We start from the raw sequence: 15,363 nt of genomic DNA, 5'->3' as shown, positions 1-15,363 counted from the left end.
ACCCCATGGCGATTCCTGAGGTCAGTGTCTACCATAGAGCTCTATTTGTAGAACATGTCCTTAATGTCATTGGTTTGGATGTCTGGAGGTAAGTGACCCATGTAGATGCTGCAATTGTTTGGGCCATGAATCACACCACCTCCCCACATGGCAGAGACAGAAAGGCAGACTTAAGAACGGGCCTTCCCACCAACCTAGCATACAGCAGAGCGAGCCCACAGTGGTAACATGTCTCCGCGAATTAATTCTTGATGGATTGATTTTACAGCAAAGATCTCACTCTATTCCCCCAGCTGGTGTGCAATGGTGTGATTCTACCTCCCTGAAAACTTGATTTCCTGAGCTCCAGAGATCCTCCTGCCTTAGTCTGGCAAGCAGCTAGGTGTGATCTAGCCCTTGGCTCTTTGTTTCCATACATTATTGGTAGAGATGAGGACTTCAGTTGTTGCCCAGGCTAGCCTTGAATGCTTTGGCCTCAAATGATCCTCCCACCTTGGCCTCCCAAAGGCACTGGGATTAAAGATATCAGCTCCTGTACCCAGCCTAAATCTATAATACACTTTAAGATCCATTTCATACAGTCAATTAATTATTACAGATGTATTTCATTGGTAGTTGCCAAATTCTTTGTTTTTGAGACAGTCTGAAGCTGTTGCTTGGGGTAGAGTGCCATGGCTTCATAGATCACTGCAACCTCCAACTCAGACTCAGGTGATCCTCTTTCCTCAGTTTGTGTATTTTTAGCAGAGGCAAGTTCTCGCATTTGCTCAGGTTGGTTTTGAACTTGTCAGCTCTGGCAATCTACAAACCTCAGCCTCCCACAATGCTAGTATTACAGGCTGCGGGTAGCACGCTGGGCAGGCCAAATTCTTCTATCTGTAGCCAATGTAGAATTGTCATTCAACTGTAACTGGATGAATAGAATTGCCATCCAATCTGCTGACTTATCCATGTGAATTAATGAGGAGTAAATCTGATATGTGGTAAAATTTGAAACCATATCTCATGATCATAGACATTGTTTTCACGAAGCTGAGATCCCTGTCACCTTCAGCACTACCTGATGTGCAAATTCACTCACTGCTCTGTGACACAAGGGTTTTTCGGGAGGAATCAAATAATAATCCTAGACAATCTGTAACATGTACCCAAGTATCATAGCCGTAAATCATTATTTGCGGATCAAGAGACTGGTCAGATTTGCCAGTGCTCCTAGACCTCTGGTCTATAGAATGAATAGATGAATGTTATAGGAAAGAAATAGAATATTATTAATGAGCCATGGCCTAGCAGGGTGGCTGAGACCTGTAATCCTAGTCCACCAAGGAGGCCCTGGGTGGGAGATTGCTCCAGGTGAGGAGCTCCACCTCAGCCTAAGCCAGTGAAAGACCCTCAGTCTCTATGAAAAGCAGAAAAGGTTACCCAAGCACGGTGGTGTGTGCCAGCTACTTAGGAGGCTGAGGCAAGGGGATGGATCACTTGAGCATCCTGGCCGGTGTCCAGTTACCATAATGACGTCAGGGAACACAGAACTGAGGAGAGACATGTCAGGCCACTGTTGTTATGTGATGTTTCCACTCTACAGGTAGACCACAGGAACATTATCTGAAGCCCATGAACCTAGTGAAGTGTACCACCAACTTAGAAAACGGTGAGTTTTGGGGGCGGCGCCTGTGGCTCAGTGAGTAGGGCGCCGGCCCCATATGCTGAGGGTGGTGGGTTCAAACCCAGCCCCGGCCAAACTGCAACAAAAAAATAGCCGGGCGTTGTGGCAGGCGCCTGTAGTCCCAGCTGCTCGGGAGGCTGAGGCAAGAGAATCGCGTAAGCCCAAGAGTTAGAGGTTGCTGTGAGCCGTGTGACGCCACGGCACTCTACCCGAGGGCAGTACAGTGAGACTCTGTCTCTACAAAAAAAAAAAAAGAAAACGGTGAGTTTTGGGTTTTTCTTTACTTGGGTTTTCAGTATCATTCATTCTAAGTTCCTGGCCAGGTAAGCTGGCTCACGCCTGTGAACCTAGCACTCTGGGAGGCCAAGGTGGGTGGATTGCTTGAGCTCAGGGGTTTTTGACTGGCCTGAGCCAAAATGAGAGCCCGGGCGTTGTGGTGGGCCATGTCCTCCCAGCCACATGGAAGGCTAAGGCAAGAGGCTCACTCGACTCCAGGAATTTCAGGTTGCTGTGAGCTATAAGGCCCTGCCACTTTACCAAGGGTGACAGAGTGAACATCTGTCTCACACAACAACAACAACAAAGATAAAAACAAAGTACACCAAATTAGTAAAAATAGCAGAATTAGCCGTGTGTGTGGCAGGTGGCTGTAGTTGCAGCTACTTTAGAGGCTGAGGCAAGAGGATTGGTTGAGACCAAGGATTTTATGTTGCTGTGAACTATGATGAGGCCTTGGCACTCTAGCTAGGATGACAGAGTGAGACTCTGTCTCAAAAATAAAGAAAGAAATAAGTAAACAAATCAACTAAAGGAAGAGCCAATGTTCACGAGGTAGGTGAGCCCTTGACCCAGGGCATTGGTGGGTGGTTGTTCTGCATATCCTTTGATCATGCCCCTCATCATTTTTACCCTCATACTCATCTCAAATGAATGAAAGGAAAGGATTGGGGATGGGGAAGGGGAAGGGAATGAAAAGGAAAGGGGCTAGGAAAGGATGAGAAAAAGGAAGGAAAGATTGAGGTAAAATCCCTGCAACACACACGGAAGGAAAAGGGTAGCCAGTTCTCCAGGAAAAATGGATTAGGTATCTAAGTTAGTTATGAACTTTCAAACTGTGCAGCACTTATTGTATTGGCCAGGTGTGGTGGCTCAGTCTGATACTCCTAGCAATCCTGGAGGCCCAGGGAGGGTGACTTCATGAGCTCAGGATTTCAAGGTCAGCCTGAGCAAGAGCCAAACCCTGTCTAATCAAAAGAGAACAAGTAGATGGGTGTCATGGCCCGGGACACCTGTAGGCCCAGCTACTTGGGAGGCTGATGCAAGAGGATTGCTCTGTTGTAGGCACTGCCACCTACAAGAAAGACTTGCACCCCACTTCAGGTATAAATCAGATGGTGATTTGTTACACCTGCACAGGGGCCACTGCTGGGATAGCAAACGGCCCCAAAGTGAGGAGCGGGCTGACTTTTATACCATTTTTGTTGCCATGCAAGCAAGCAAAAACAAAAGCAGAACATGGCAGTTAGCTTGGGGAGGAGTTACAGTCAGGGGGCTACAGCATGGCAACTGTGTGGCATACAACGTGATAGTTGGCATGAAGACAGCTTGGGATACTTTGCTTAGGTAAGTTTTCCACCATTGTTTTAGCCATTGCTAGGGGGTTGGGGTTGGTTTTCCACCATTGTTTAGCCATTGCTAGGGGGTTAGGGGAACTTGGAGAACTTCCCTGTTCTATTCTGAAACCTGTTTTTTACATTGACTAGGGGGAACATGTGGGGGACTAAGGCTGAAACAGGCTGAGAAAAACCTGGGTCTTTTAGGGGGCTGCTCTTTATCACATTCTCCACTGGTCTTATGGGGATTCAAACCCTTGATTCAGCTGTATCATTGGGGAGTGATTGATAATGGGTACGCAATACCATTAATTTTATACTCGGCAGTCTCTGTTATATACATGCTATGAGGCAGTTGAGAATAATGGGGCCACATGTTATCCCAATTAGGAGCAGTAAGAGTGGTCCAGAAATAGCTGATTCGAGGATAGTTAGCCATGGGGACCAGTTAAACAATGTTTCATACCAATTACTGTCTTGTTTCTGTAATTCCGCCCGTTCATATAAGTTTTTTCTTTTTTTTTTTAAAAAAACTGATGTTTATTTTCCTCCTTTATTTCCATCTTGTTTAAGAGCTTGTGGAAGAACAGCTTAAGACCACTCAGTGGTTGTTCCTACCCATTCAGTGGCCTGAGCAGTGGGAGCTGCAGACCAGTCTTCAGTGGCAGGCTGGGCACTCCAGTCTTCAGTGGGGAACTGCTGAATAGGCACAGAGGGCACTTGCATGCCTTCTGACCAGTCTGCAACCTCTGGTTGCGTAGCAGTAAACTCAGGAGCTGGAGCTGTCCATTCACCCTGAAATTCCTCCTTGGTCACAGCTTTCTCAGCAGCAGCCTGCTCTTCCTTTTCAATCTCTTCAGGATCTCTGTAGAAATAGAGATCTGGCATGACCTCCCACGGATGTTCACAGGAGATGGTGCCACGCATGTGGAGAACTTCCCGGGCCAGCATCCACCACATCAAACCTACTGAGTGAGCTCCCTTGTTGTTGCAAGGCATGGTGATGTCCACATAATGCAGAGGAGAATCTGTGTTACACAGAGCAATGGTAGGCAGGTTAACATAAGATGCCTCTGTGAGAGGTTGGTGGTCAGCCCTGGGATCAGTAACCACTAGAAGACGAGGCTCCCGGAAGGCTGCCTGTATCTGGTTAGTGAAGATTCCGGGAGTGAAGCGGCCAGCAATAGAAGTGGCCTCCAGTAGCAGCAGCAAACTTCAGCACAGCTCGCTGGCCAGTATTCCTGGAGGATATGACACTGACATCGGCAGAGTTTTCAATGGCAACAATGGCCCGAGCTGCCAACAGAAGTTTTTCCCAGGTCCTCTTCAGATTTATGATGTAGATACCATCACTTTTCCTTTTGTAGATGTACTGTTCCATTTGGAAGTCAAGATTGGTGCCACCTAAGTGGGTTCCTGCTGCAAGGAATTTGAGGACATCCTCCTCCTTCATTTGCAGGACATCAAGGGCTCCGGACATTGTGAAAATTTCCCTTTAAGTTATGGTGGGAATCCAGAACAACGCCGTATGGGCCCTCCTTGAGCGGCGCCGAAAAAAGCTCATATAAGTTTTTTCTAACCAAGGCTAAGCTATCTCTTATGACTCCGGAATGGTTGGTGTACAAGCAACATGTTTATCCTAGGGCCACACATAACACTCCCTGTTTAAAAAATAGTAAATCTAAGACTCTTCTATTCTGCAGAACTACTTCTGCTAGTGAGTTTAATGATGTCTCTAAATGAGCAATAGATTTTTCCAAGTTCCGGAGATCTGAATCTATTGGGTTGTGAGGACCCTGAAACTAGGGCTGAGGGGTCCGGTTTCTAGGGCTGCAGTGCTCATGGCAGTGGATCCTGCCAACCCTATGCCTACCAATAAGGGCACCAGGATGGGAGCTCTGGTCTGTCTGTGTAAACCGGTCAAGTGTTCTAGCTCTCCTTCCTCAGAATGGATGAAAACCTGGGGAATAATATGGGTTAAAACACAAAGTTGGGGTGTGGTATATAAAATGGAATTCAAACAAGGTGTTAAACTGGTGGTGCATGCAAACCCAGTTTCGTTCAGGGCCACTAAATAGTAAGGTGCATCAAGACGGGTGGAATTTGGGAGTAAAATGATGTTTAGAAAGTTGTCCTCATATGGAGATAAATTTAACAGATATCTAGGGAATATTATGCACAGCCCTTGTCCCTGCAAATCTCCTAAGGTTAAGGTGGGGTGGCCCCCATAGGCTGCTATTTGTCTTTAAATAGTAGGCAGAAGCATTTAGCACTTGCATTGGGGAAGGTTCAAGGGTTGCATTGGTGGCTACTCCTACATAATAGGGTGGGGCCGGTTTCAAACAAAGCCAGCAATCATTTGTCAAGTTTGCGTTTGTCGTGTTAGCAAATTTGAACACAGCATCTAACATAGTTAACATGGGGGATGATGGATTGGGGGTGGTTGTCACAGGAGCTGATACTTCTATTGGGATAATGGGGGTGAGGGCTGGCGGGGGAGTCTTTGGGGATGTTCTCAGGGGAATTTTTGGGCACTGTGGATTAAAGAAACTATTTGGGCCTATTAGGTTGACAGGATGTGGCCAGGAATTTTCTGGATAGTGAATAACATGCCTGGGTCCTTCCCGGAGATATAAAATGTTATTCCCCAAGTAAAGCCTGTCTTCCATTTCTCTTCCCACCAACCATTAATGACTAGCCATACAGGGTTGCAGTTGTCAACTTGGGTGCAGACTTCTGGATGCATCTTACGAAGTCTTATGTGTGGATCTTTATATACCCACCATGATGTTAGTGTTTCACAGCCCCAACTTCTACAATAGTAATCCCTAGCCCCCTGCATGATTCTCCGTCGGAAGGACACAGGTAATAACCTGTGTTGCGACCTCTTGAGGCCACAGTACATCCTGTGCAGCCCCATTCTGAGTTTCCCTTTCCTCTGAACCTCCCTCTGTACCTGAATATGGAGCCAGTAAAGCTGCGACTGAGTAGGGTGCAAAGGTCAAACATGAAAACTGGTTGGATGTCTGTTGCCCAGGTATGGGCAATTTCTGTGCCATCTTCAGTGTGGGAGAGGATCCAATCATGGGGAGTCAGTTGGTGCTGGTTGTAGTACCCTCCTCTGCTGGTACCTTGGCTGATGCTGACGTGGAGCAGGCTGGTGAAGATGAGGAGGGAGATCTGCGCAGCCAAAGTTTGAGGGGGTTTTTGGTGGGCTCAAGGCGCCAGGTTGAAGGGATATGGTCCTCAGTGGCTTTCTTTATGTGAGTATAGTGGCACCATGGTTTCTTTCCCCCAACTTTTATGGCTGTAGGGTCATTAAAATAACAGGGTAAGGACCCTCCCATAGGGGGGTTAAGGTTTCTGGGTTATGTCTTTTTACCCAGGCCCAATCTCCAGGTTGGAGATTATGGAGTTGCTCCATTGCAGGGGTGCTGGTGGTCCCAGGTACAGTTGACTGGATGGTATCTCGCAGGTCCATACATAGTTTCTGCAGGGCCTGTAATGAGCTTAAGAGCCTTTGGTTATGGATAGGGGTTAGTATTTCATCTGCCAGTTTTGGAATAATGGGGGGTGGAGTGCCATGCAATATCTCAAAGGTGTTAGCCCTTGAAAGTAGGGAGTGCACCAGGCTGTAAAAGGGCAAAGGGGAGTAGATCTACCCAGTTACCACCAGTTTCTATGTGTGATTTACTTAGAGTTTCCTTTAATGTCCTAATCATTCTTTCTACCTGTTCTGAACTTTGAGGCCTATGAGCACAATGTAATTTCCAAGTAATTTGTAATGTGGCCACCAGGTTTTTGGATACCTGGGCAACAAAGGCAGGACCATTGTCAGACCCCAGGGTGAGGGGTTATCCGTATTGGGGAGTAATGTCAGTGAGAAGATGTTTTGCCACTATTAGGGCCGTTTTCTTTTTACAAGGAAATGCTTCTGGCCACCCTGAAAAGGTATCAATTAAACCTAATTGATATTTAGTTATAATATCAATTATAGTTAGATATTTATAACTGTAGCAGCCTGGCTTGATCTCTGTGTGAAGTTGAGTTTACAATGTTCCCCGAGGCTTGTTCTCCAGAGGTGCAACCCCAAATGGGTAGGAGCTCGGGTCACATTTACCTTGTTGCATGAGAGACATCTGGAGGCTGTGTCTTTTGTCCATTTGCAGAGATGAGGGATGTACAAATGCTTGGGTATGAGTTGGCTGAGCTTGGAGGCCCCGAGGTGGGTTTCTTGTAACTGGTCTATGAGCTGTCGTCCTAATGCTTCAGGAAGGAATGGGCAGCCATCTGGGCATATGAACCAGTCTCGGGGGCCTGATGAACAGTCCAGGTGTTTACTAAATTTTCTGTCTGTTTCTGAGTAGGCCAGTAAGGATGGTAGGAGGTGGTCTTGTAGGACGGGGAGGATGTGAAGGGTCCCTACTGGTCTTAGGGCCGCTGTCTTGGCTGTTTGGTCGGTGAGCGTATCTGCTCCTTGGTGTCCTCAGCAATGGATGATAGCAAGGCGGTGTGGCAGCCATACAGCCTCTAGCAGGGCGAGGATCTCTTCCTTGTTTTTGATGTCCTTCCCCCCAGAAGTAAGGAGCCCCCTCTCCTTGTATAGGGCCCCATGGACATGGGCTGTGGCAAACACATATCAGCTGTCTGTATAAATGTTGACTACCTTTCCCTTTGCCAGTCTCAGGGCTTGTGTTAGAGCAATAAGTTCTCCTTTCTGAGTGGAGGTCCCATGCCCTAGTGCTTGCTCCCAGAGGATTTCTGTGAAGGATGTGACCACTACCCTGGCTACACATTTACCTTCATGGATGTAACTGCTGCTGTCCGTGAATAGGTGAAGGTCAGCTCACTGGAGGGGTGTGTCCTTCAAATCCGGTCGCAGACAAGAGAGGGAGTCCAGCACGTCCAAGCAGTCATGAATGGGCATCATCTGGCAGAAGAGTGGCTGGGTTCAAAAGTGCTGTTTTAAGAAATATTACTCGGGGTGAATTAAGAAGGAGTACCTGCTACTGACTAATGCGGGAGTTGGAAATCCATCGGTCAGGGGGACTCCAAAGGAGAGTCTCTACAGTGTGGCCCCCGACCACTTGCAGGTCCTGACCTAGAGTCAGCTTCTTTACTTCTCTGACAAGCTCAGCCATAGCAGCAATGGCCCACATACACCCATCCATCCTGAGGTGACTGGATCTAGGCGCTTGGAAAGGTAGGTGACAGGTCTCTTCCAAGGGCCTAGAGTTTGGGTTAGGACTGCCTTTGCCACGCCCTTAGTTTCAGCTACAAAGCGTTTGAAGGGCTTGGTAATGTCAAGCAGAGCCAGTGCAGGTGTGGACACAAGAGCATGTTTAACCTGGTTAAAAGCATTTAGCTCATCCTGGCCCTACTGGAGGGGCTTATTGCCTCCCTCTGTGCTAGGGTACAGGGGGTTGGCTATTTCTGAAAAACCTAGGATCCACACATGACAGTATCCGACCACCCCTAGAAATTCACATACTTGCCTTTTGGTAGTTGGTAGGGGAATCCGGAGAATGGCCTCGATTCGGCTCTTGGAGAGGGCACGTCAGCCTCCCTGTAGCTCATATCCCAGGTAGGTGGCGATCGTGGTGCACAGCTGTGCCTTTTGGCAGAGACGTGGTATCCTATCCTTTCCAGTTCTCGGAGGAGGTCTATGGTGGCACGCTCGCACTCTGCTTCTGTTTCAGCAGCTAACAGGAGGTCATCAACATATTGCAGAAGGGAGATCTCCTGGTGGGTATCCCAAAACGGGAGGAGGTCTTTGCTTAGGGCTTCATCAAATAAAGTAGGGGAGTTTTTGAAGCCCTGGGGCAAGTGAGTCCAAGTCAACTGTCTAGTTTGTCCACTGTTCGGACCTACCCCTCAAAGGCAAAAATAGGCTGACTGACAGGAAAAATAGTGTCTCTTATCCACTGGCCTAGTCAGAGACACGGAGGCAGACATTGCAGATGAAAGGAATGATTTATTAACGGATGGCTGGTGCTTGCTCAGGCATAGAAGCAATTGGCCGTCTTTACTCACTTTCTTTTTTTATTATTAATTTATTTTTGTTGTTAAATCATAGCTGTGTACATTAGTGCAATCAAGGGGTACAATGTGCGGGTTTCATATACAATCTGAAATATTCTCATCAAACTGTTCAACGTAGCCTTCATGGCATTTTCTTAGTTACTGTATGAAGGCATTTGTATTCTGCATTTAGTAAGTTTCGCCTGTACCCATTCTAAGATGCACCGTAGATGTGGCCCCACCCATAACCCTCCCTCCACCAAAACCTTCCCCCTCCATTCCCCTTCCTTGGCCCTTTCCCCATAGTCTTGTGCTATAGTTGGGTTATAGCCTTCATGTGAAAGCTATAATTTAGCTTCATAGTAGAGCTGAGTACATTGGATACTTTTTCTTCCATTCCTGAGATACTTCGCTAAGAAGAATATGTTCCAGCTCCATCCATGTAAACATGAAAGAGGTAAAGTCTCCATATTTCTTTAAGGCTGCATAATATTCCATGATATACATGTACCACAATTTGCTAGTCCATTCGTAGGTCGATGGGCACTTGGGCTTCTTCCATGATTTAGCAATTATGAATTGGGCTGCAATAAACATTCTGGTACAGATGTCTTTGTTATATTGTGACTTTTGGTCTTCTGGGTGTAAACCTAGTAAAGGAATTACAGGATCTAATGGTAGGTCTATCCTTAGGTCTCTAAGTATTCTCCAAACATCCTTCCAGAAGGAACGTATTAGTGTGTATTCCCACCAGCAGTGTAGAAGTGTGTCCTTTTCTCCACATCCACGCCAACATCTCTGGTTTTGGGATTTTGTTATGTGGGCTACTCTTACTGGGGTTAGGTGACATCTCAAAGTAGTTTTGATTTACATTTCCCTGATGATTAAGGATGATGAGCTTTTTATCATGTGTTTCTAGATCGTGCATCTGTCTTCTTTAGAGAAGTTTCTCTTCAAATCCCTTGCCCACCCTGAGATGGGATCACGTGTTCTTTTCTTGTTAATATGTTTGAGTTCTCTGTGGATTCTGGTTATTAGACCTTTATCAGAGGTATAACCTGCGAATATTTTCTCCCATTCTGAGGGCTGTCTGCTTGCTTTACTTACAATGTTCTTGGCTGTGCAGAAGCTTTTTAGTTTGATCAGGTGCCAGTAGTGTATTTTTGATACTGCTTCAATTGCCTGGGGAGTCCTCCTCATAAAATATTCACCGAGGCCGATTCCTTCAAGAGTTTTCCCTACACTTTCTTCAAGTATTTTTATAGTTTAATGTCTTAAGTTTAAATCTTTTTTTTTTAATTAAATCATAGCTGTGTACATTGATATGATCATGGGGCATCATTCACAAGCTTTACAGACCGTTTACCAAGTTTCACATATACCCTTGTAAGATGCACTGCTGGTGTAATCCCACCAATCCCCTTCCCTCTACCCACCTCCCTCCCATCCCTTTCCCCCTTCCCCCTATTCTTAGGTTGTAACTGGGTTATGGCTTTCATGTGCAAACCCTAAATTAGTTTCATAGTAGGGCTGAGTACATTGGGTACTTTTTCTTCCATTCTTAAGATACTTTACTAAGAAGAATATGTTCCAGCTCCATCCATGTAAACATGAAAGAGGTGAAGTCTCCATCTTTCTTTAAGGCTGCATAATATTCCATGGTGTACATATACCACAATTCATTAATCCATTCGTGGATCAATGGGCACCTGGGCTTCTTCCATGACTTAGCAATTATGAATTGAGCTGCAATAAATATTTTGGTACAAGTATCTTTTTTATAATGTGCTTTTTGGTCTTCTGGGTATATGCCCAGTAGAGGGATTACAGGATTGAATGGCAGATCTATTTTTAGATCTCTAAGTGTTCTCCATATCTCTTTCCAAAAGGAATGTATTAATTTGCATTCCCACCAGCAGTGTAAAAGTGTTCCCTTTTCTCCACATCCGCGCCAACATCTCTGGTCTTGGGATTTTGTGATATAGGCTAGTCTCACTGGAGTTAGATGGTATCTCAAAGTAGTTTTGATTTGCATTTCTCTGATGATTAAAGATGATGAGCATTTTTTCATATGTCTGAAGGCCGCGCGCCTGTGTTCTTCAGAGAAGTTTCTCTTCAAATCCTTTGCCCAGCCTGCGATGGGATCCCTTGTTCTATTCTTGCTAATGCGTTTGAGTTCTCTGTGGATTCTAGTTATTAAACCTTTGTCGGAGACATAACCTGCAAATATCTTTTCCCATTCTGAGGGCTGTTTGCTTGCTTTACTTACTGTGTTCATGGCTGTGCAGAAGTTTTTAGTTTGATCAAGTCCCAGTAGTGTATTTTTGAAGCTGCTTCAATTGCCCGGGGGGTCCTCCTCATAAAATACTCGCCCAGCCCGATTTTTTCAAGGGTTTTCCCTGCACTCTCTTCTAGTATTTTTATAGTTTCATGTCTTAAGTTTAAATCTTTGATCCAGTGAGAGTCTATCTTAGTTAATGGTGAAAGGTGTGGGTCCACTTTCAGTCTTATGCAGGTTGCCAGCCAGTTCACCCAGCACCATTTGTTAAATAGGGAATCTTTTCCCCACTGAATGTTTTTAATTGGCTTTTCAAAGATTAAATAACGGTAAGTAGTTGGATTCATCTCTTGGTTCTCTATTCTGTTCCAGACATCTACTTCTCTGTTTTTGTGCCAATACCATGCTGTTTTGATCACTATCGATTTGTAGTATAGTCTGAGGTCTGGTAGCGTAATTCCTCCTGCTTTGTTTTTATTTCTGAGTAATGTCTTGGCTATTCGAGGTTTTTTCTGATTCCATATAAAAGGAAGTATTGTTTTTTCAAGATCTTTAAAGTATGACAGTGGAGCTTTAATAGGGATTGCATTGAAATTATATATTGCTTTGGGTAGTATAGACATTTTAACAATATTGATTCTTCCCAGCCATGAGCATGGTATGTTTTTCCATTTGTTAATATTTTCAGCTATTTCTTTTGTTAGAGTTTCATAGTTCTCTTTATAGAGATCTTTCACGTCCTTTGTTAGATAAATTCCCAAATATTTCATCTTCTTTGGCACTACTGTGAATGGGATAGAGTCCTTAACTGTTTTTTCAACTTGACTGTTGTTGGTATATATAAAGGCTACCGATTTATGAATGCTGATTTTGTAACCTGAGACACTGCTGTATTCCTTGATCACTTCTAAAAATTTTGCAGTAGAATCCTTAGTGTTTTCCAGATATACTATCATATCATCTGCGAAGAGTGAAAGTTTGATCTCTTCTGACCCTATATGGATACCCTTGATCGCCTTTTCTTCCCTAATTGCAGTGGCTAAAACTTCCATTACAATGTTAAAAAGCAATGGAGACAATGGGCAGCCTTGTCTGGTTCCTGATCTGAGTGGAAATGATTCCAATTTAACTCCATTCAATATGATATTGGCTGTGGGTTTGCTGTAGATGGCCTCTATCAGTTTAATAAATGTCCCTTCTATACCGATTTTCTTAAGTGTTCTGATCATGAAGGGATGCTGGATATTATCAAAAGCTTTTTCTGCATCGATTGAGAGAATCATATGGTCTTTGTTTTTTAATTTGTTTATGTGCTGGATTACATTTATAGATTTACGTATATTGAACCAGCCTTGAGATCCTGGGATAAAACCGACTTGCTCATGATGTATAATTTGTTTGATGTGTTGCTGGATTCTGTTTGTTAGGATCTTGTTGAATATTTTTGCATCTATATTCGTTAGTGATATTGGTCTATAATTTTCTTTTCTTGTTGGGTCTTTTCCTGGTTTGGGGATCAGGGTGATGTTTGCTTCATAGAACGTGTTGGGTAGTCTTCCTTCTTTTTCTACCTTTTGGAACAGGTTGAGTAATATAGGTACTAATTCCTCTTTAAAGGTTTGGTAGAATTCAGACGTGAAACCATCTGGTCCCGGGCTTTTATTTTTTTAGGGAGGTTTTGTATGATTGATGCTATTTCCGAACTTGATATGGGCTTGTTCAACATTTCCACTTGATTCTGGCTAAGTCTTGGAAGGTGACGTGCTTCCAAGTATTGGTCAATTTCCTTCAGATTTTCGTATTTCTGAGAATAAAGTTTCTTGTAATATTCATTAAGGATTTTTTTGATTTCTGAAGAGTCTGTCGTTATTTCATCTGTGTTGTTTCTGATTGATGAGATTAGAGATTTTACTCTTTTTTTCCTGATTAGGTTGGCCAGAGGTTTATCTATTTTATTGACCTTTTCGAAAAACCAGCTTTTTGATTTATTGATCTGTTGTATTATTCTTTTGTTTTCAATTTCATTTAGTTCTGCTCTAATTTTGGTTATTTATTTTCTTCTACTGGGTTTGGGGTTGGAATGTTCTTCCTTTTCCAGTTGCTTGAGATGTCCCATTAAGTTGTTAACTTCCTCTCTTTCCATTCTCTTGAGGAAGGCTTGTAGTGCAATAAATTTCCCTCTTAGAACTGCCTTTGTGGTGTCCCAGAGGTTCTGATAGTTCGTGTCTTGATTTTTATTTTGTTCCAAAAAATTGGTGATTTCTGTCTTAATCTCATCTCTGACCCAGCTATCATTCAGCATAAGGTTATTTAACTTCCATGTTTTTGTATGAGTATGCAGATTCCTGTTGTTACTCAGCTCAAGTTTTATTCCATGGTTGTCCGAGAAGATGCATGGAATAATTTCTATTCCTTTAAATTTACTAAGGTTAGACTTGTGACCTAAGATGTGATCTATTTTGGAGTAAGTTCCATGAGCTGATGAGAAGTATGTGTATTCAGTTTTGTTGGGTGAAATGTTCTGTAGATGTCTGCTAAATCCAAATGTTGGATGGTTATGTTTAAATCTAAGATTTCTTTGCTCTGCTTCTTGTTGGAGGATTGATCCAACACTGCCAGAGGAGTGTTGAAATCTCCGACGATTATGTAGCTGGAGGAAATCAAGATGCTCATATCTGTTAGAGTTTCTCTTATAAATTGAGGTGCATTCTGGTTGGGTGCATAGATATTAATAATTGAGATCTCATCCTATTGAGTATTACCCTTAACAAATATGAAGTGACCATTCTTGTCCTTCCTTACTTTTGTTGGTTTAAAGCCTATTGTATCTGCAAATAAAATTGCAACACCTGCTTTTTTCTGATTACCATTTGCCTGAAATATGGACGACCATCCTTTCACCTTGAGTCTGTATTTGTCTTTTAAGTTAAGATGTGACTCTTGTATGCAACAAATATCTGACCTGAGTTTTTGTATCCAATCAGCTAACCTATGCCTCTTTAGAGGACAGTTTAAGCCGTTCACATTAATGGAGAATATTGACAAGTGTGGTGAAGTTTTGGGTATTGAGTTTTTCAAAAGTCCAGTGGGCATTTTTAATCCTTTCACCAGTGTGGAAGTTGGAGTTTGATCCGAAGTTTCTGACTGAGTTTACTTTTGTAGTAGAGGATTGGGTTGGTCATTATGGTGGATACGTCTGAGAATATCCTGAAGAGCTGGTTTGGTTATGGCAAATTTCTTCAACATATGAATGTCATTAAAGTATTGAATTTCTCCATCATAAATGAAACTCAGTTTAGCTGGATACAAGATCCGGGGTTGAAAGTTATTTTGCTTTAGGAGATTAAAAGTTGGCGACCACCCTCTTCTGTCTTGAAAAGTTTCAGCGGAGAGATCTGCAGTCATTCTAATATTCTTCCCTTTGAAGGTAATGGTTTTCTTTCTCCTGGCAGCTTTGAGGATTTTTTCCTTCATATTAACTTTAGTGAAGTTAATTATGATATCCCTGGGGGATGTCTTATTGGGGTTGAGTCCTGCTGGGGTTCTGAAGCTGTCTGCTATCTGAATTTCAGAATCTCTAGGCATGTCTGGAAAATTCTCTTTCATAATTTCATGCAGAAGGGCCTTTGTGCCCAGCGAGGCCACTTCATCTGTTTCTGGAATCCCTATGATTCGGATATTCGCCTTCCTCGAATTATCCCAGAGGTCTCGGAGAGAATGATTCATTTTTTGCTATCCATTTCTTTTCCTCTTTGAGAGTTTGGGAGCGTTCAAAGGTTTTATGT

At 43.7% G+C, this 15,363-nt stretch overlaps 1 pseudogene across 1 annotated transcript; it reads right to left on the bottom strand.

The window, feature by feature from the left end:
• Positions 1–3,818: 3,818 nt before the first annotated feature.
• On the bottom strand, positions 3,819–4,809 carry LOC128577744 (40S ribosomal protein SA-like; annotated as a pseudogene). Its single transcript, XR_008377618.1, has one exon. The product of XR_008377618.1 is annotated as a 40S ribosomal protein SA-like (transcript).
• Positions 4,810–15,363: the final 10,554 nt, after the last annotated feature.

This window comes from Nycticebus coucang, chromosome X (assembly GCF_027406575.1).
Source record: "Nycticebus coucang isolate mNycCou1 chromosome X, mNycCou1.pri, whole genome shotgun sequence".
Classification (NCBI taxonomy): Eukaryota; Metazoa; Chordata; class Mammalia; order Primates; family Lorisidae; genus Nycticebus; species Nycticebus coucang.
This window is presented reverse-complemented; position numbering and strand designations above follow the sequence as displayed.